The 14935-nt window shown below is 38.2% G+C and overlaps 1 long non-coding RNA gene across 1 annotated transcript; it reads right to left on the bottom strand.

Moving 5' to 3' along the window:
* Nucleotides 1–1795: 1795 nt before the first annotated feature.
* Nucleotides 1796–12908, bottom strand: LOC140116581 (uncharacterized). The gene is made up of 3 exons (XR_011852830.1): nucleotides 12834–12908; nucleotides 7234–7304; nucleotides 1796–1934 (listed from the first exon to the last, which is right to left on the bottom strand). It is a non-coding gene; the product is annotated as an uncharacterized lncRNA (long non-coding RNA).
* Between the last annotated feature and the right edge of the window lie 2027 nt (nucleotides 12909–14935).

Raw genomic sequence — 14935 nt, 5'->3', positions numbered from 1 at the left:
GACCAGGTGGGTTTTGTGTCCTAGAATAATTGTGTCCTAGAAAAACTGCTAGCGTATACTGAAGGCAAGCCTGAGTTACATTATAAAAAATGGGAATTATGGCTGAACTCAATATATTATAAAGCTTCGGTACAATTCGAGCTGGAGGGATAGACTCAAGAATTTAACTTCTTACTTGTCTCCTAATAATTATTAGACTAAGTGTAACAAATGTCAAATATATTTGAACCATGTACATTATGACTTAATATTATAAGATCTGGCAGAATGTTAGTTGTGCTATGTTAGTGTTGAATTACTTGTTTGGAAAGATCATTTGTATCCGAAAACATAAAAAAGAAGTCGAGAAGCATCTATTGTATGTGACCAGTGTATTGTACATTATTGATGTTTGTTTGCTTTTGACTTGAATTTGCAGAGAGATAATGGGACAGATGGTCAGAAATTAACAGCACTGAATGGATCCAGGGAAGGTTTCTTTAGTAATGGGGTAATAAAAGCATGCTTGAAATAAGAGGGAACAACACCAGAAGAGAGGGAGAGAGGTTTAAGATTTTAGGGACGTGAGAGTTGAGGGACTGTATGAGATGCGAGGGGATGGGGTCACTGATGAATGTAGTGATGCGAGCAGAGGAAAGGAGTTTGGATACTTCTTTCACTGTGACTAGTTCAAAGAAAAAGATTGAGCCGGGCAAGGTACTCAAAGGGATTAATCGAGTAAGTGGATTGGGTAATTATTTCCTGGTGAATGCAGTCAATTTTATTTTTAAAGTAGGTGGCCAGATCTTCAGCCCCAAGTCTTGTGAATGCACATTTGGTGTAAGTTTTGAAGTGGAGAAAGTCAGCAGAAGTGCATGATTTTCTTCATGTTTGGCACCCCAGCAGCACTGCCAGAGAAAACAGGTTTGGGGCATTTGAAAAATTGCCGACATCTGTGTCAAAAGGTTCAGACTGAGAGTGGTGTCAACTCGTCCAGGTCAATTTTTTTTTTAATTATATTTTAATAAATCTTTACAATATAACAGTAAAGAAAACAAGAATTTTGACCCATTGGGCCATAATACAATTGTAACAAATAGGCAAAGATATGATTATAGTGTACGTTACATTACACATTCATTCTAGGTGTTATTGTTCATTTGTCTCAGTCTTACTATCTTCCCATTTAGGTCCTTATGACAATGGCCAGGGATAAGTAAGAATGCAATCCAGGGCACTTTTGAGAACATGATTACAGTGGTTAATAGCCAGGTTAGGACAGGAGAGAGGAGATCTTGGACAGTGATGACTGCACAGTTTCTATGAGATGGTAAGTACCAATGGCACATGGGTTCCTGTATGCATAATAAATGGGCATCCTCTGTAAAGGAGAAAAATTATTTACAGTAAAAGAGAGAAGGTTGTGGTCTTAACATGGAAAGGTAGTATTGGTGAAGTCAGAGATTTAAGACAGTTGGGAAAAGACCAAGTCAAGGATTTTTCCCTCCTGGTGAGGGGGAGAATCAGATAGTTGTAAGAGTCCTAAAGATGTAGTTATTGATAGAAGCTGAGAGGCAGAAGGCAAGATGGGGTGTTAATAGGGATGTTAAAGTCCCCCATGATGAGTGATGGAATTTGAGAAAATAGAAACTGAGGAAGCCATGAAGCAAAGTGGTTGAGGAACTGATAGAGTGAGACGGGAGGATGGTATACTATAATCAAATAAAAGAACAATGGATGGAAATGCCTGGGGTGTGGACCTCAAAAGAAGGAGATGTAACATAGGGTACAGGAGGAATGACCGGGAAAGTGCACTATGTATTTGATACACAGGTCTGGTCTTGATAAATGGCAGGTACTATATACAGAAAGCATGCAGTTCTCCTCAGTTTCTGCACTTGAAATAGCACAGTATACCACAAGCTTCCAGAAGTATTTCTTTAATTTGTTGTGAACTAGAGAGAAAAAGAAGAAAATCATAAAATCACATAGGTAAAATGTAGTTATGAAACAATAAACCAAGAAGCTTTTTTTATATAAACGTATAAATTTAATGTCTAAAACTAGGAATGTTGTTGTTTCAGCCTTTGAGAACACTTTCGGAGGATAGCTATGGACAGATTGATCAAATGAAGTTAGCAATAAAAATGATTAGGTGTGTGGTAGGACATATGAGTGATCCTGCCTTGCTACAATGTAGAAAGTTAAAGAAAAATGTTATTGTTTACAGGAATGTCATATGATAACAAAAAGGATTTGTTGTTGCAGAAATAATTGTACTATATACTTGTACTATAAGACAGAAGCATTACCTAATGTGAAATAAAAAGAATACCTTGCTTATCCACTTAAAAAAATTTTTTTTAACCCCTTAACACTGAGGCGCTTTTTTAGTTTTTGCGTTTCCATTTTGTGTGAAGGCTTGTTTTCTGCATAACAAATTGCACTTTATAGTGATGGTATTTAATATTCCATGCCCTGTTCTGGGAAGTGGGATAAAAATTCCAAATGCAGTGAGATTGGTGCAAAAACGCATTTGCGCTGTCTTCTTGTGGGCTTGGATTTTAAGTTTTTCACTGTGCTTCCCAAATGACATATCTACTTTATTCTTTAGGTTGGAATGATCACGCGGATAGGTTTTATAATTTTTTTTTTTTATAATTTTTTTTCATGCATTTACAAAGATTAAATCCTCCTGCACAAAAAAATTTGATGACATTTTTAATGCTCTATTTTTACAACTTAACGGCCTTTTTATCACTTTTTATTGAATTTTTGATATTTTTCAAAATGCCAAAAAAGTGCAATTTTTCGAATTTGGTTGCTATTTTCCGCAACCGGGTTAAACACAATGAAAAACCGTTATTATATTTTGATAGATCGGGCATTTTCGGACATGGTAATGCCTAATTTTGTTATAATTTTTTTCTTAACTTTCATTTTTTTCACTATTTTTCAGACCTAGGGTACTTTAATTCTTGGTTGTCTGATTGATCCTACCATTTACTGCTATACTACAGTATGGCAGCATATGGAGATTTTCTTCCTCATTCATTACAATGTGATAATTGCACATAGTAATGAATAGGTTAAATCCTATGTCACAGGGAGCAGCAATCCTCACCAAGATGGGCACTGCCCACGACGGTAAGTGTTTGCTGCAATATGCAGGTGTTACCAACTTGTGGGTGTTTCCCATGATATTTCTTGGTGTCAGCAGTCATTTGCCATTTATTGAGGCAGAAAGAGTTTAAATGGTCTAGGAAGCAGTGGGAAAGAATCAACATTGTAATGTGACTGTATTTTTTTATTGTTTTTTTTCTGAATTATATTCAGGTAATATGATGTGTAGCGCAGTAGGTGGAGTGATGCCAATAAATAAGTAAGCCAATGGAGAAAATGTCTTCGCTGGTATAGTATGCAACGTCCTTTTCTCATATGGAAGTTTTTACAAATATGTACAATATAAGTTAATATCTGCGCTGACATCTACATTTCATAGATAGTAATGGATATATAGTACATTGGGATACATGTATAACTGACCTGCTGATGATCCCCACAGTGTTAACTCCTTGCAGCTAACACTTAATGGTAACACCCGCAATTGGTGTCAACACTGATTGCGGGTGTTAACTGTCCACCTGTCCATCGCCGGCAGCAAAGCTAAAAGCGGCTTCAAAAAGATGGAGACGCATCGGCTCCGCCATCTTGGGGAAGATCGTTGCTCCCCGTGATGTCATTGGTGAGAAGGGGGGGTTGCGGCGCAATTGGTTGCCATGACAGCTTTGGGTCTTCCAAAAACCCAGGTCTTCCAAAAACCCGAGGGGCTGTCTGGTTTTAACCTATTCATTACAATGTGCAATTTGTGTAGTATGGCAGTATAAGATAGGATCAATCAGACAACCTACGGTACCCTAGAGAGTCTCAAAAATAGTATAACATTTTTTTTAAAAGTAAAAAAAGTATATATTAAAAAACCCTAAAAATTTAAATCACCCTCCTTTCCATAGAACTTATATAAATAAATAGTAAAAGTCATAAACACAGTAGGTATCTCCGTGTCTGAAAATGTCCAATCTATTAAAATGTTAAAATGTTTTTTCACTGACTTTAACCCCGTAACGGGAAATAGCGCCCAAAGTTGAAAATGGCATTTTTTGCCATTTTGAAAAGTATAAAAAAATTCTATAAAAAGTGATCAATAGGCCATATAGTCCTAGCAATAGAAGAATTGAAAATTTCATCAAAAGTCATAAATAATGACTCTACTCACAGCTCTGTACTCTGAAGTATTAAAAAGTTATTAATGCCATAACATTACAAAATAAAAAAAAAATGTACAGGAGGTTTTAATTCTTGTAAATGTATGAAAACATTATAAAACCTATACAAATTTGGTATCCCTGTGATCCTACTGACCCAAAGAATAAAGTAGACATGTCATTTGGGGAACAGAGTGAAAGTAAAATCCAAGCCCACAAGAATACGCCACAAATGCGTTTTTTCACCAATTTTATTGCATTTGGAATTTTTTCCCATTTCCCAGTACATGGCATAGAATATTAAATGTTACGAAGAAACCAAGCCTTCACACAACTCTTTTATAGATACTTGTGTATCTTATTTAATTATTGAATGAAAGAAGATGAATGCGGTGAACCCACGACCGGTGGCTTCAGCTTACTGTAGTGCGGAAATACCAGTGATGTCACTGTAGGTACAGGTAAAGGGGTAGGACAGTACAGCTTGCACCAGTACAGCTTGCACCAGGGAGGAAGAGAGCCATAGCCCTTGAAAACATTTTTGGCGCAAGCTGCATTGTTCTTCCCATCTACTGGTACCTATAGGTACCCTGCCCATGAGGACTTACAATCTATGTGGATGGGTAGATAGAGACACAAGGTGAGAGCAGCGCAGATGGGTCTTCAGGATATGTTTGAAGGTTTGGAAGGCGTGGGGATAGTCTGATAAAGCTAGGACCAATGTTTGAGCACTACAAATAAAATCTTGTTTTCTACAAAAGATGGTCATCAAACTGGGTGTTTTGTATGTCATTCTAACTTGGAATTGGGCTTGGATTGGCCCACAAGTAAATCCAAAAGCGGGATCCTAATATAAGAGAACCTCTAGGTCCTACATCAAGGGTTCACAATATGTTCACAATAGATTCAGCACTCTGAATTTTAACCATCCATTGCTTTTATTTAAAGGGATATTCCCACGAAGACAAGTTTCTTAAATGTACACAGGATAACAAAATAACACCGAGTACAATGTGAGATTTATGTTTTTAACTCTCTTTTTTCAATAAAGTACCGGATATAATATTTCCATTTTTTGCCTGAATGCTGGATTCCTTCCTGAATTTTTCTCTAGTTAACAAAATAACACATTCTCTAGTTCAGTTTTTAACAAAAATACAGCATTTCCAACCTGTCTCTATCAGTCCTGGTGTACACAATTTCAGTTGCCCAGTAACTTCTGACTTTAGGGTCAGCAGCCATCTTTCCTGAGGCTTCACAGATCTTGTCACTCTCTCTCTCTGCTCCCTGCACTCTAGTACCCCCCCCCCCTCCCTGTTCAGTCCAGGACTGAGCTCACACTGACACATACACTAACATCTTGTCTGCAGTAGCATGTGAAGAACTACAAGCTACAGGCAGCTAAGTTCTTTATTGGGGAAGAAAGGGACAGAAGATCTAGTGTATTGTGGAGATGTAGGAGACCTGACATTGTGTGCTTTAGGCACCTTATGGATTTCTTATCTCTGATCTGTCTCATATCATCAATACCATAAAAACCACCCATCCGTGTTTTCCACTAATTCTTAAAAATCCGATTTAGAGACTTTATTAGTAGAGGGGTCTAAAAAGTATGATGTATTTGTAGGTTAGATTTTTGTATATTAGCTGATCACCAGCATCACTGGTTGGCACACTTAAAGTGTAACCGTCATTTCAAAAAACTTTCGATAGGTTGTAGGGAAGGTAATATAACCCTTTTGCAACTGTTTCAACAACATCACCCTTTGGAATTTTGGATTTTTTGAGTGCTAAACTACACTTTTTTCAATGATAGATAGATAGGAGATATATAGACAGAAGATAGATTTGATATACATAGGTGTCATTGGTCAGCAGAAGACGCTTGTGATGAGGTCACAGGAGGCAGGTCCCGCCCCTCCATCTTGCTGATTGTATTTTTTTTTATAGCTGGAAACCCTGGTTGCTATGGGCCAAAAGAGGTACTAAATGAGGACCAAGAGGCTAAATACTTTGAGGAATGATTCCTAGGGACACCTGGAGCAGAATTATGTTTTTTTTTTAAATTTTTGCTCAGAATGACTGTTACAATTTAAAGAACTTAGAGTGAAAGAGAACAAAGTATTATTCCTAACTTTAAATTAAATGAAGGGTTATAAATATTTTGTATATAAATACACCCAGAAATTAAAAGATCAGAATCTGAATCAGTAGAATGAATATGCATGTAAGCACACCAATCAAAAAGCAGCAGGATACTCATTCAGTTACTACATTAAAGGGGTATTCCAGGAATCAGCATAATTCATATACAAGTGGGCACTCAAAATATAAGCTAATGTGTAATTAGTTGTTATTTAAAATTTTGCTCCCCTTAGCAGAAAATGCTGGTGACATAGACTGTAATGAAGAATTAAAATGCTACCGGCCCTTTAATCAGTCCGTTAATTTCCTCCGCGCGGTCCGTCGCAGAAAAGAAGATGGCCGCTGGTCACATGTCCACATCACATGTCCTGTACCTGCCTGGGCAGGGTCATGTGATCACCACTACGTTTGGCTGTAGTCGGTTGGTTGCAGTGCATCCAGTATGATCAGTGTTGTGGTGTTGTCAGTTACACATCATTACTATGGTAACAGAGCAAGAAAACCTGTTACATCATCACTGTTAGCAGAGCATAAGTGGTAGGAGGAGTTACTGAGAACTAAAGGATCATGGAACTTGTAGTTTTCAGTGGCGGCCATCTTTGTGATAACTCCTCCTACTTTAGAGAGGCCATAAATTATGTAAATCATAAAATCTAATTATTTTAGCTCCGTTTTGTGACTAATGATATTGAGTATTGTTGTATTCATTTACTTATATTATCAAGGGTTTTTGTGTCAGACATTCATATTCCCGGAATACCCCTTTAAGCATAACCTAAGAACAGAACTGAGAATAAATAGACAAAAAAATGTTTGTTAATTTCTGAAAAGTGTAGCTCTGTACCTGCTAACACTCCACCCGAATGTCTTCCTTCTGTGCTTTTTCACACATGAAGTAAAGTTCATAGTAGACTCCTGCCAAATGATGTAACAGCAAAGAACAGGCAAATGTTATAGTAAGATGTTAAGCATTCTTCAATTTTCTAGTGTAAATTTTAAATGGGCATTAACTTTTTAGCAATCTTGCATAAATCAACAGTACAAATTAATACAAGAAACGTGTTTCAGAGGGAAATGCTTAGAAGCAGTGAAAGTCCTCATGTTCACACACTGTACTTCTGATTTATGCAATGCTTTAAAGGTGAGGTATACTTTACACCCACTGTTCAACCTATAGAAAAAGAGTTAGTGTCTCAGAATTAGGTTTCATTGTAGATTATCATCATTAAAAGCTTCTAAGCCGCTTAGTGATTTCTAGTCCTATATTTTTTTCCTGCAAGGGACATAAAAAATTGCATAAAGGATCCTAAAATAGGTTTTCCCATGCTTCCCTAATTTTAATACTAGTAATACTCACATAATAGGACAAAGTGAATATAAGTTGGAAATCTTACTTTAATTCTGCTGTATTTCATAACTATATATAATTTATTTAACTTATGAGAAAGTAATGACATACAAGACATTTAATATATAATTAGTTTACTGAACATACTAAAATTCATGCGTAAAGAATGTTAGAGCTATATAGAGAAGGAGCTTAAATTTACACAAAGTGGAAAAACTGAAATTCCAAAGAAATGTTATGTCATTCTCAGAATTCTCCTGTTCCCTCTTCAACATGTAACTGCTTGCCCCTGCCTCAAGTCACAGTCTTATTAAGTTACCATGAATGAGAAGATCTATGCACCTTGGGGTATGGACAATGGAAATAAATCAATTTCTAAGTAAACAAAGGCATTTCAGGAAGTTTGAAAATGTGTCATTGGAATAAAAGAAGGAATGTTTTAAAAACAAATACTGAGTGTGTAGTAAAATGAGATGCTCTGCTGTGAATGCATCCATATCCACTTCACATTGCTTGTTATTTATATTGGACTTTTACATCCTATTTGTACAGTGTATTAACTTACTTGAAAGTGAATCTTTTTACATTTTTCACAGAGGACCAACCAACATCTGTCCCTACAAAGATATCTGAGGTATCTATCGATCTTAAGAAAAAGGCTCTAATCGACCTAAAAGTTTTCTACAGTTTTTTTTGCATCATAATTAGTGCACATCTATGTTTATATATTCAAATATTTTTCCTTTTCTTATCATCAGGCCCATCATTGTGGGGTAAGAAGAAGTTGGTTGTATTTTTACGAGATTAATAAAACCAAGTGCCAAAAAAGATGCTAACATCCAAAAAAACTTAACATGTAACTAAACCTTTGAAGGAGGTTTTCTATGCCCTTTTCAGCTCTTCATTCTCCTTTAGTGTGCGGTATATCTAAAGATTAACTATTTCTGTACCTAGAGAATATTTCCCTTTATGATAAGGGGGGAGGAAATATCCTGGGACAGTCTGTAAAGCATTAGGTCATTAGGAAGGTTATCCTTACTCTCTCAGCTGTCAGTGGAGAAAAGGATAAAAGCTTATTTACACATACAGCTTAAATAAATAAAAAAATATGAATAAAACGACACAGGATCGCGGGGACACCTGTGACATATACTTTGTGAGAAATTTTTTCCTGTGTCGCTCCTCTCCATGCTGGCGTGTCTGCCCCATCCACGGACTTAACCGTATCCGTGGTCCATGGTCCGTATCCGGTGGTCCGTATCTTGTGGTCCATGTCTGGTGGTCCGTGTCCGGTGGTCCGTATCCTGTGGTCTGTGTCCGGTCATCCATATCGTGTGGTCCGTGTCCTGTGGTCTGTGTCCGGTGGTCCATATCCTGTGGTCCGTGACCGGTGGTCCTTATCCTGTGGTCCGTTCCCGTACGACTGTGCTCCTGCTGTGCTGTCCGGGGTTCCAGCCCAGTGGTGACCTCCTGTCTTCCTGTGCTTCTGCCGTGCCTTCAAGGGTTCCAGCCCAGCGGTGACTTCACTCTGTATCAGCGTTTCCAGTGCTCCTCTGCATTCCTGCTGTCATCTCAGGTTGTGACTGTTTCCTCGTTGATTACCTTGGCTGCCACCACAGGTCTCATACCATCCCCCGCGGTGGTCCAGAGGGTCCACAGACTCTTCCCAAAGAGACTCTCAGACTGTTCGCCCCTCACAAACCATGACAGTATATTATAACATTTACTAATGCCATCTGCACTATTGATTTGTGCAATTGTGTTGCATGTTGAGTTACAGTTATTTTTCCTGATGTAGAACAACTAACAGTACCCTTGTTAAAGCTGTGTCACAGTGTTCCTCAGTTCATACTGTCAGACCGTGGTGATGCTGAACTTCTATCTGGTTCACTTAGAGAGCAGTCTGAACTGTACCCTAGTGATAATGGGCTCAGAATGCTGTTGAAGGGATATGACCCTGAGGAACATATATAGGCTCCTGGCAAAGATCTTCATGCCCCCGTCTCTCCTCAAGTTGTACCATTGCCAGAACCCTTCCAAGCCTAGTCGTTCTGATGATGTTCTGGTGGCCCCTCACAATGTGGCTCAGATACTGTTACAGGAATATAAGAGTCTCCGCCACTTTGTAATGTAAGGCTGAGGAAACACTGAACTATCTTGTTCAAATAGACAGTCTGAACACTGCTCTAGTGGCAGGGCTGCTGATTTTATCTGTCATGCCCACCTCTCTGCAAGCTTTGTTCAAGAATGGCAATGGTTACCATTATGTGTAATGCACCATAAATATCCTGTGGGTGCATTACACATTGCTGGTTAAAGTCTCTTTGCTAGTATCCATTGTTCTGTTTTGCTACTTATGTACTCCTGGGTTTTGATTATTTTGTTGTCTTCTTTCATGTCCACACTTTGGCATAGAGAGGGACTATCTTCATGGTTGTCCTCATCACCTAGGATACACTGAGGCAATCAGGGAGCCTGGAGTACTATGGTTCACTGTGTTTTCTGTCCAGTGTTCTCATTACAACCCTTATAAATTTTTATGACAAATAACTTAGTTCAATCTTTGCCAATTTATTTCTGCATTATTTTCCATGATTATTGTCTCAATATACTCAATGCAAGGCTAACCGTTAAGTCAGAGAACATTGGTCAATGTCCATCGAAATTGTATGATGAATGCTAAATGTATTAGATGAATGGTTAATGGAAGATATCTATTGAAGTAAAATTGTCATGGAAATTAAAGTAAAACATTGTAATTATAACTGTTATATGCACAACATAAAGGCAAAAGGCCAACACACTTATGTCATGAGTCTAACAACTGATGTAAGCACCTCTCAGTGACATATCACTGTAATTAGTGTGGCAAGGTCATGATCTAAGGGTAATGTGATATTGCAGTCTGGATAACAATGGTATTGAAGCAACTAGTTTCTTGTTTATTTTGTTTTCATATTGGTATTTTTATTTCTAAACTAGATGTTCCAGAGCAGATCAGTATAAAACTTGCATGATACCACAAGACCTGTACTTGTTATTTTAGACTATTAAAAGAGGAAATAGAAAATTCCTTACAACATAGTCATATGATTCCAGTTTACAAAAAATTTCAATCTGACTCATATTTGTAAAGCTTTCAATTTACTGATATTGAAACATTGTGTAGATGAGATATATTCACATTACATATCCTTGTACTGAGAAAATGAATCACATGACAAGTCTCTGACTAGAGTGAGGTGCTTAGACAGTATCCATACAGGAGTTTGCATATTGCTTCTTTTAATGTTATAACACATTCTGAGCTTACAGACGACCCCTAGTTACAAACGGACCTCTGGATGTTGGTAATTTCCTGTACTTTAGCCTTAGGCTACAATACCAACTATAATAGTTATCAAATGTGTCTGCAATTAAGCTTTATTATTAATCCTGATTCTTATGACAATACAACATTTTTAGAATCCAATTGTCACAGAGACCAAAGAAATTTTGGCTGGCATTACCATAATAAAATATACATTTCTCCCATGTCCACTTACTGCCTTTACCAAAATGCTGTCCTTGCATGATGCATTTAGCAATTGTATGATGCTTGTATGATGTATTTAGCAGTGAGCAATGTATGGGAAACTGCAGGTCTTCTTGTCATTTCATGCACCAAGTGGTTGTGGTTAGATCCAAAATGTAGTGGGCAGGATCAACTTAGACAAAGGAAGACAAAGTTTGGGGAAAGATTTTATCCCCTTAACAACTTCATTTTTGTGTTTTTTTTTTTTTGCGCCCCACCTCCAAAAATCTATAATTCTTTTTATTTTTCCATGCACAGAGCTGTGTGTGGGATTGTTTTCTGTGTAATCAATTGTACTTTCCAGTTACAGCATTATATATTCCATGCTATGTACTGGGAAGGGGAAAAAACTTCCAAATGCAGTGAAATAAAAAAAAAACACATTTGTGCCACATTCTTGCAGGTTTTAACGCCATTCACTTTTTCTTCCAATTCACACCTCCCCTTCATTTGGTTTTTTCTTAATTTCACAATCTTCTGATGCTAATAACCTTTGCATACAGATCTGTGTATTTTCTCATTTTTTGGGGGTACAAGATGACATTTTGGGGACTGTATAGCCTTTTGATCACTTTTTATTTAAAGTTTTATGAATTGCAAAATTGCAAAAAAGTGTTAGTTTGGACATTTGGACGCTAGCTTCTATTATTGGGTGCAAGCCAGGACTAGCGGTTCTCTATATTTTGATATAGGGGTACCTAACATGTTTAAGATTTTATTTGTTTATTTACATCAGTTGTACGGAAAGGGGGGTAATTTTAGGATTTTATATATGTGTATATATTTTTTTTACATCTTTGTTTACTATTTTTTAGACCCCATAGGGTACTTCAACCCTTCAGTGTCTGATCGCTTCTACCATATACTGCAGTATATGGCAGGTTTTCTAGAGATCTGCCCGGTCAGGCAGAATGTCTAGTATAGGCTCCCAGCTGTCATAGTAACTGATCGCAGATCAAAACCAATATGGGGGCACCATGATTCAAATGCCTCAGGCAGCTTTGCTGGAGGCATTTACATGGTTAACACCGGTTAAGTGATATCGGTGGGAATTTGCTGCTGTATGCTGCTAACACCCGTCTTGTATTGAGAGGGTTCAGCCTGCGAGCTCTCGTCATCTAAGCGTTTCCAAAATAGTGTGGTGCATTTTGGGAAGGTGTTAGTTTTAGATTTAAACTGGGAAGCCTGTACTGCACTTTTCAACAAAGCCACACTATGGTGGATGTGAGTAAGGTTTAAGAGCCTGTGATTTGAATTCAATTTTTTTTAAATATTTGTTTTAAACTTTCTGTTTTTCTCTTTACTATTCCCATTAGGTCAATGAATCTCTGCTAGACTGTAATAGAAAGTGTAGAGTGACAGGCCTGGGAGCCTCCAAGAGTCTCAACCATCAAGGAAACCACCAGGTGCCCACTGATGGGGGGAGAAAGTGCTTATTAAAGGGGTTATGCCATGAAACAATTGACTACAAAAAGCTGTCAAAGAGGTTAAAATATTTAAAAAATCTATTTGTAATGGTTACCTGGAATTAAAGATAACTTTCTATTTGTTATTATGATGCTTGTTCTGCCTCTATTTTGCTCCACACAAAAGCAGATGTGGGAGGGGCCAGGCACATGCACAGCACTGACAACGGCAGTTATTGCACAACTCGGTGCTACAGAGCGCTCAGCCTTCAAAGTCTCCTTCCACCTGCTGTGCTCAAATAGTCCCTGCATTTACTGATCCAATAGAAGTCCAATAGAAATGTGTCATACGCCCCATTTTTAAAGTGCACCAAAAAAAGTTGGTGCAGTCTGTCAAAGCAGTGCAGGGGGCACCAGATTCATGAAGAACGTGCGCCAGATTCAGTGCACACTACACAGGACACTGCACATAGTACACATGTACTATGTATTCTCACAGCATCATGATCGGTCAGGCTGACATGCATGGCGGAAGTCTAGGTGGGTGCAGGGGAGGCAAACCCCACGTGTATCATCACTCCAAAGTGACACTTACCCCTGAAGTGACTTCGAAGTGAGGATACGCATGGAGTTTGCCGTCCCTGCATTTTTCTAGACCTCCGGCATATTTAAACTTTACTATTCGCGTGACCTAACATGATGCTGTGAGAATACATTGTTTGCATTAACATGGACCTTTTTAGTTGTTTTTATGACTTTTACTAATAAACTTTTGTATTTTTGTATGTTACTTTGGGGTCGTTAATTGCATCTCTTTCTGTGTATTTTGTAAGGAATTGCAACTAAATCACTAGATAGATAGATATGAGACAGATAGAGAGATAAATATGAGATAGATGGATATGAGATAGATAGATAGATAGATAGATAGATAGATAGATAGATAGATAGATGTGAGATAGATGGATAGATAGATATGAGATAGATATATATAAGATAGATGGATAGATAGATATTTATGAGATAGATAGATAGATAGATAGATATATGTGAGATAGATAGATGGATATGTGATAGATAGATATGAGATAGATATTAGATGCAGATAGTCATGCTAGAAGCACCTGTGGAGCTGGTAAGCAGTGGACATCACAGCACAATCTCTTCCCCTCCTCCTCTCTCACTTCCTATTGGCTTCAGTGTGTCAGCTGATCTCTCAGTGTGGAGAGGAGCTGTGAGCCCTTGGAGTGATCTGTAGTGTAGAGCAGCTGGGGGGAATCCTTGTGCGCAAACTCGGCCAGATCAGCTGTAGCTCAGGACGGGACACAGCTACCAGCAGGGGGCGCCAGCAACCAGGACAAAAGGAGTTATCTCAGTAAGGGTGCAGATTTTGTAATAAGTGTAAATGGTGAAAATACTTGTCACAATGCATTGGACCCAATTACAGCCATTTGCTATGGTGACACAACCCCTTTAAGTGTCACTTTAACCTTAAACAGGTTAAATGCAACAATATTGTAGTACATTCTGAATATACTGCTTTTGTATTACAGTCTGCCTCTTGCATACTACAATAGAAAGCGCGAATTGGGAGACCTCCACCTAACAGGTTAAATGCCACAATCAGTGCCAGAAGTACCAGTCCAATACAGCAGACTTCTGCTCCAGAGGTGAAGGGATTGCTGTCACAGCTGTAGCAGCAGAGTTATGATTCATCTTCCTTGCCATCTCATCTCCCAGGAGTAAGAGAAATAATCCAGCGTGCTGCATCCGGATGATAAAAACCTTCTTGGCTTTATTATGGACCCGTAGTCCGAATCAAAGGAAAATTCATAATAAAAATACGACCACCATCGTAGTCACAGGACAGCAAAACAGCCAATAGTACTATTACTTACTAATCGCTGTTTGACTGTGCTGTGACTAGGACGGTAGTCGTATTTTTTGTATGAATTTTCCTTTAATTCGGGCTACGGGTCCATAATAAAGCCAAGAAGTTTTTTATCATCCGGATGCAGCATGCTGGATTATTTCTCTTACTCCCAAGTCTTTACTCACGCAATGGTCCATGCGGAATCCGTGAAGTGCAGCGCTGGTTGGAGTCATCGGGTGAGTGACAAAAAAACTCACAATATTTATCCTGCATCTCATCTCCCAGTCTCTGTCAATGTTGATGGACTGTGAGAAGAGGGAAGCAGAGGATGACACCATTATGGAT

This window comes from Engystomops pustulosus, chromosome 2, assembly GCF_040894005.1.
Source record: "Engystomops pustulosus chromosome 2, aEngPut4.maternal, whole genome shotgun sequence".
Taxonomy (NCBI): Eukaryota; Metazoa; Chordata; class Amphibia; order Anura; family Leptodactylidae; genus Engystomops; species Engystomops pustulosus.
This window is presented reverse-complemented; position numbering and strand designations above follow the sequence as displayed.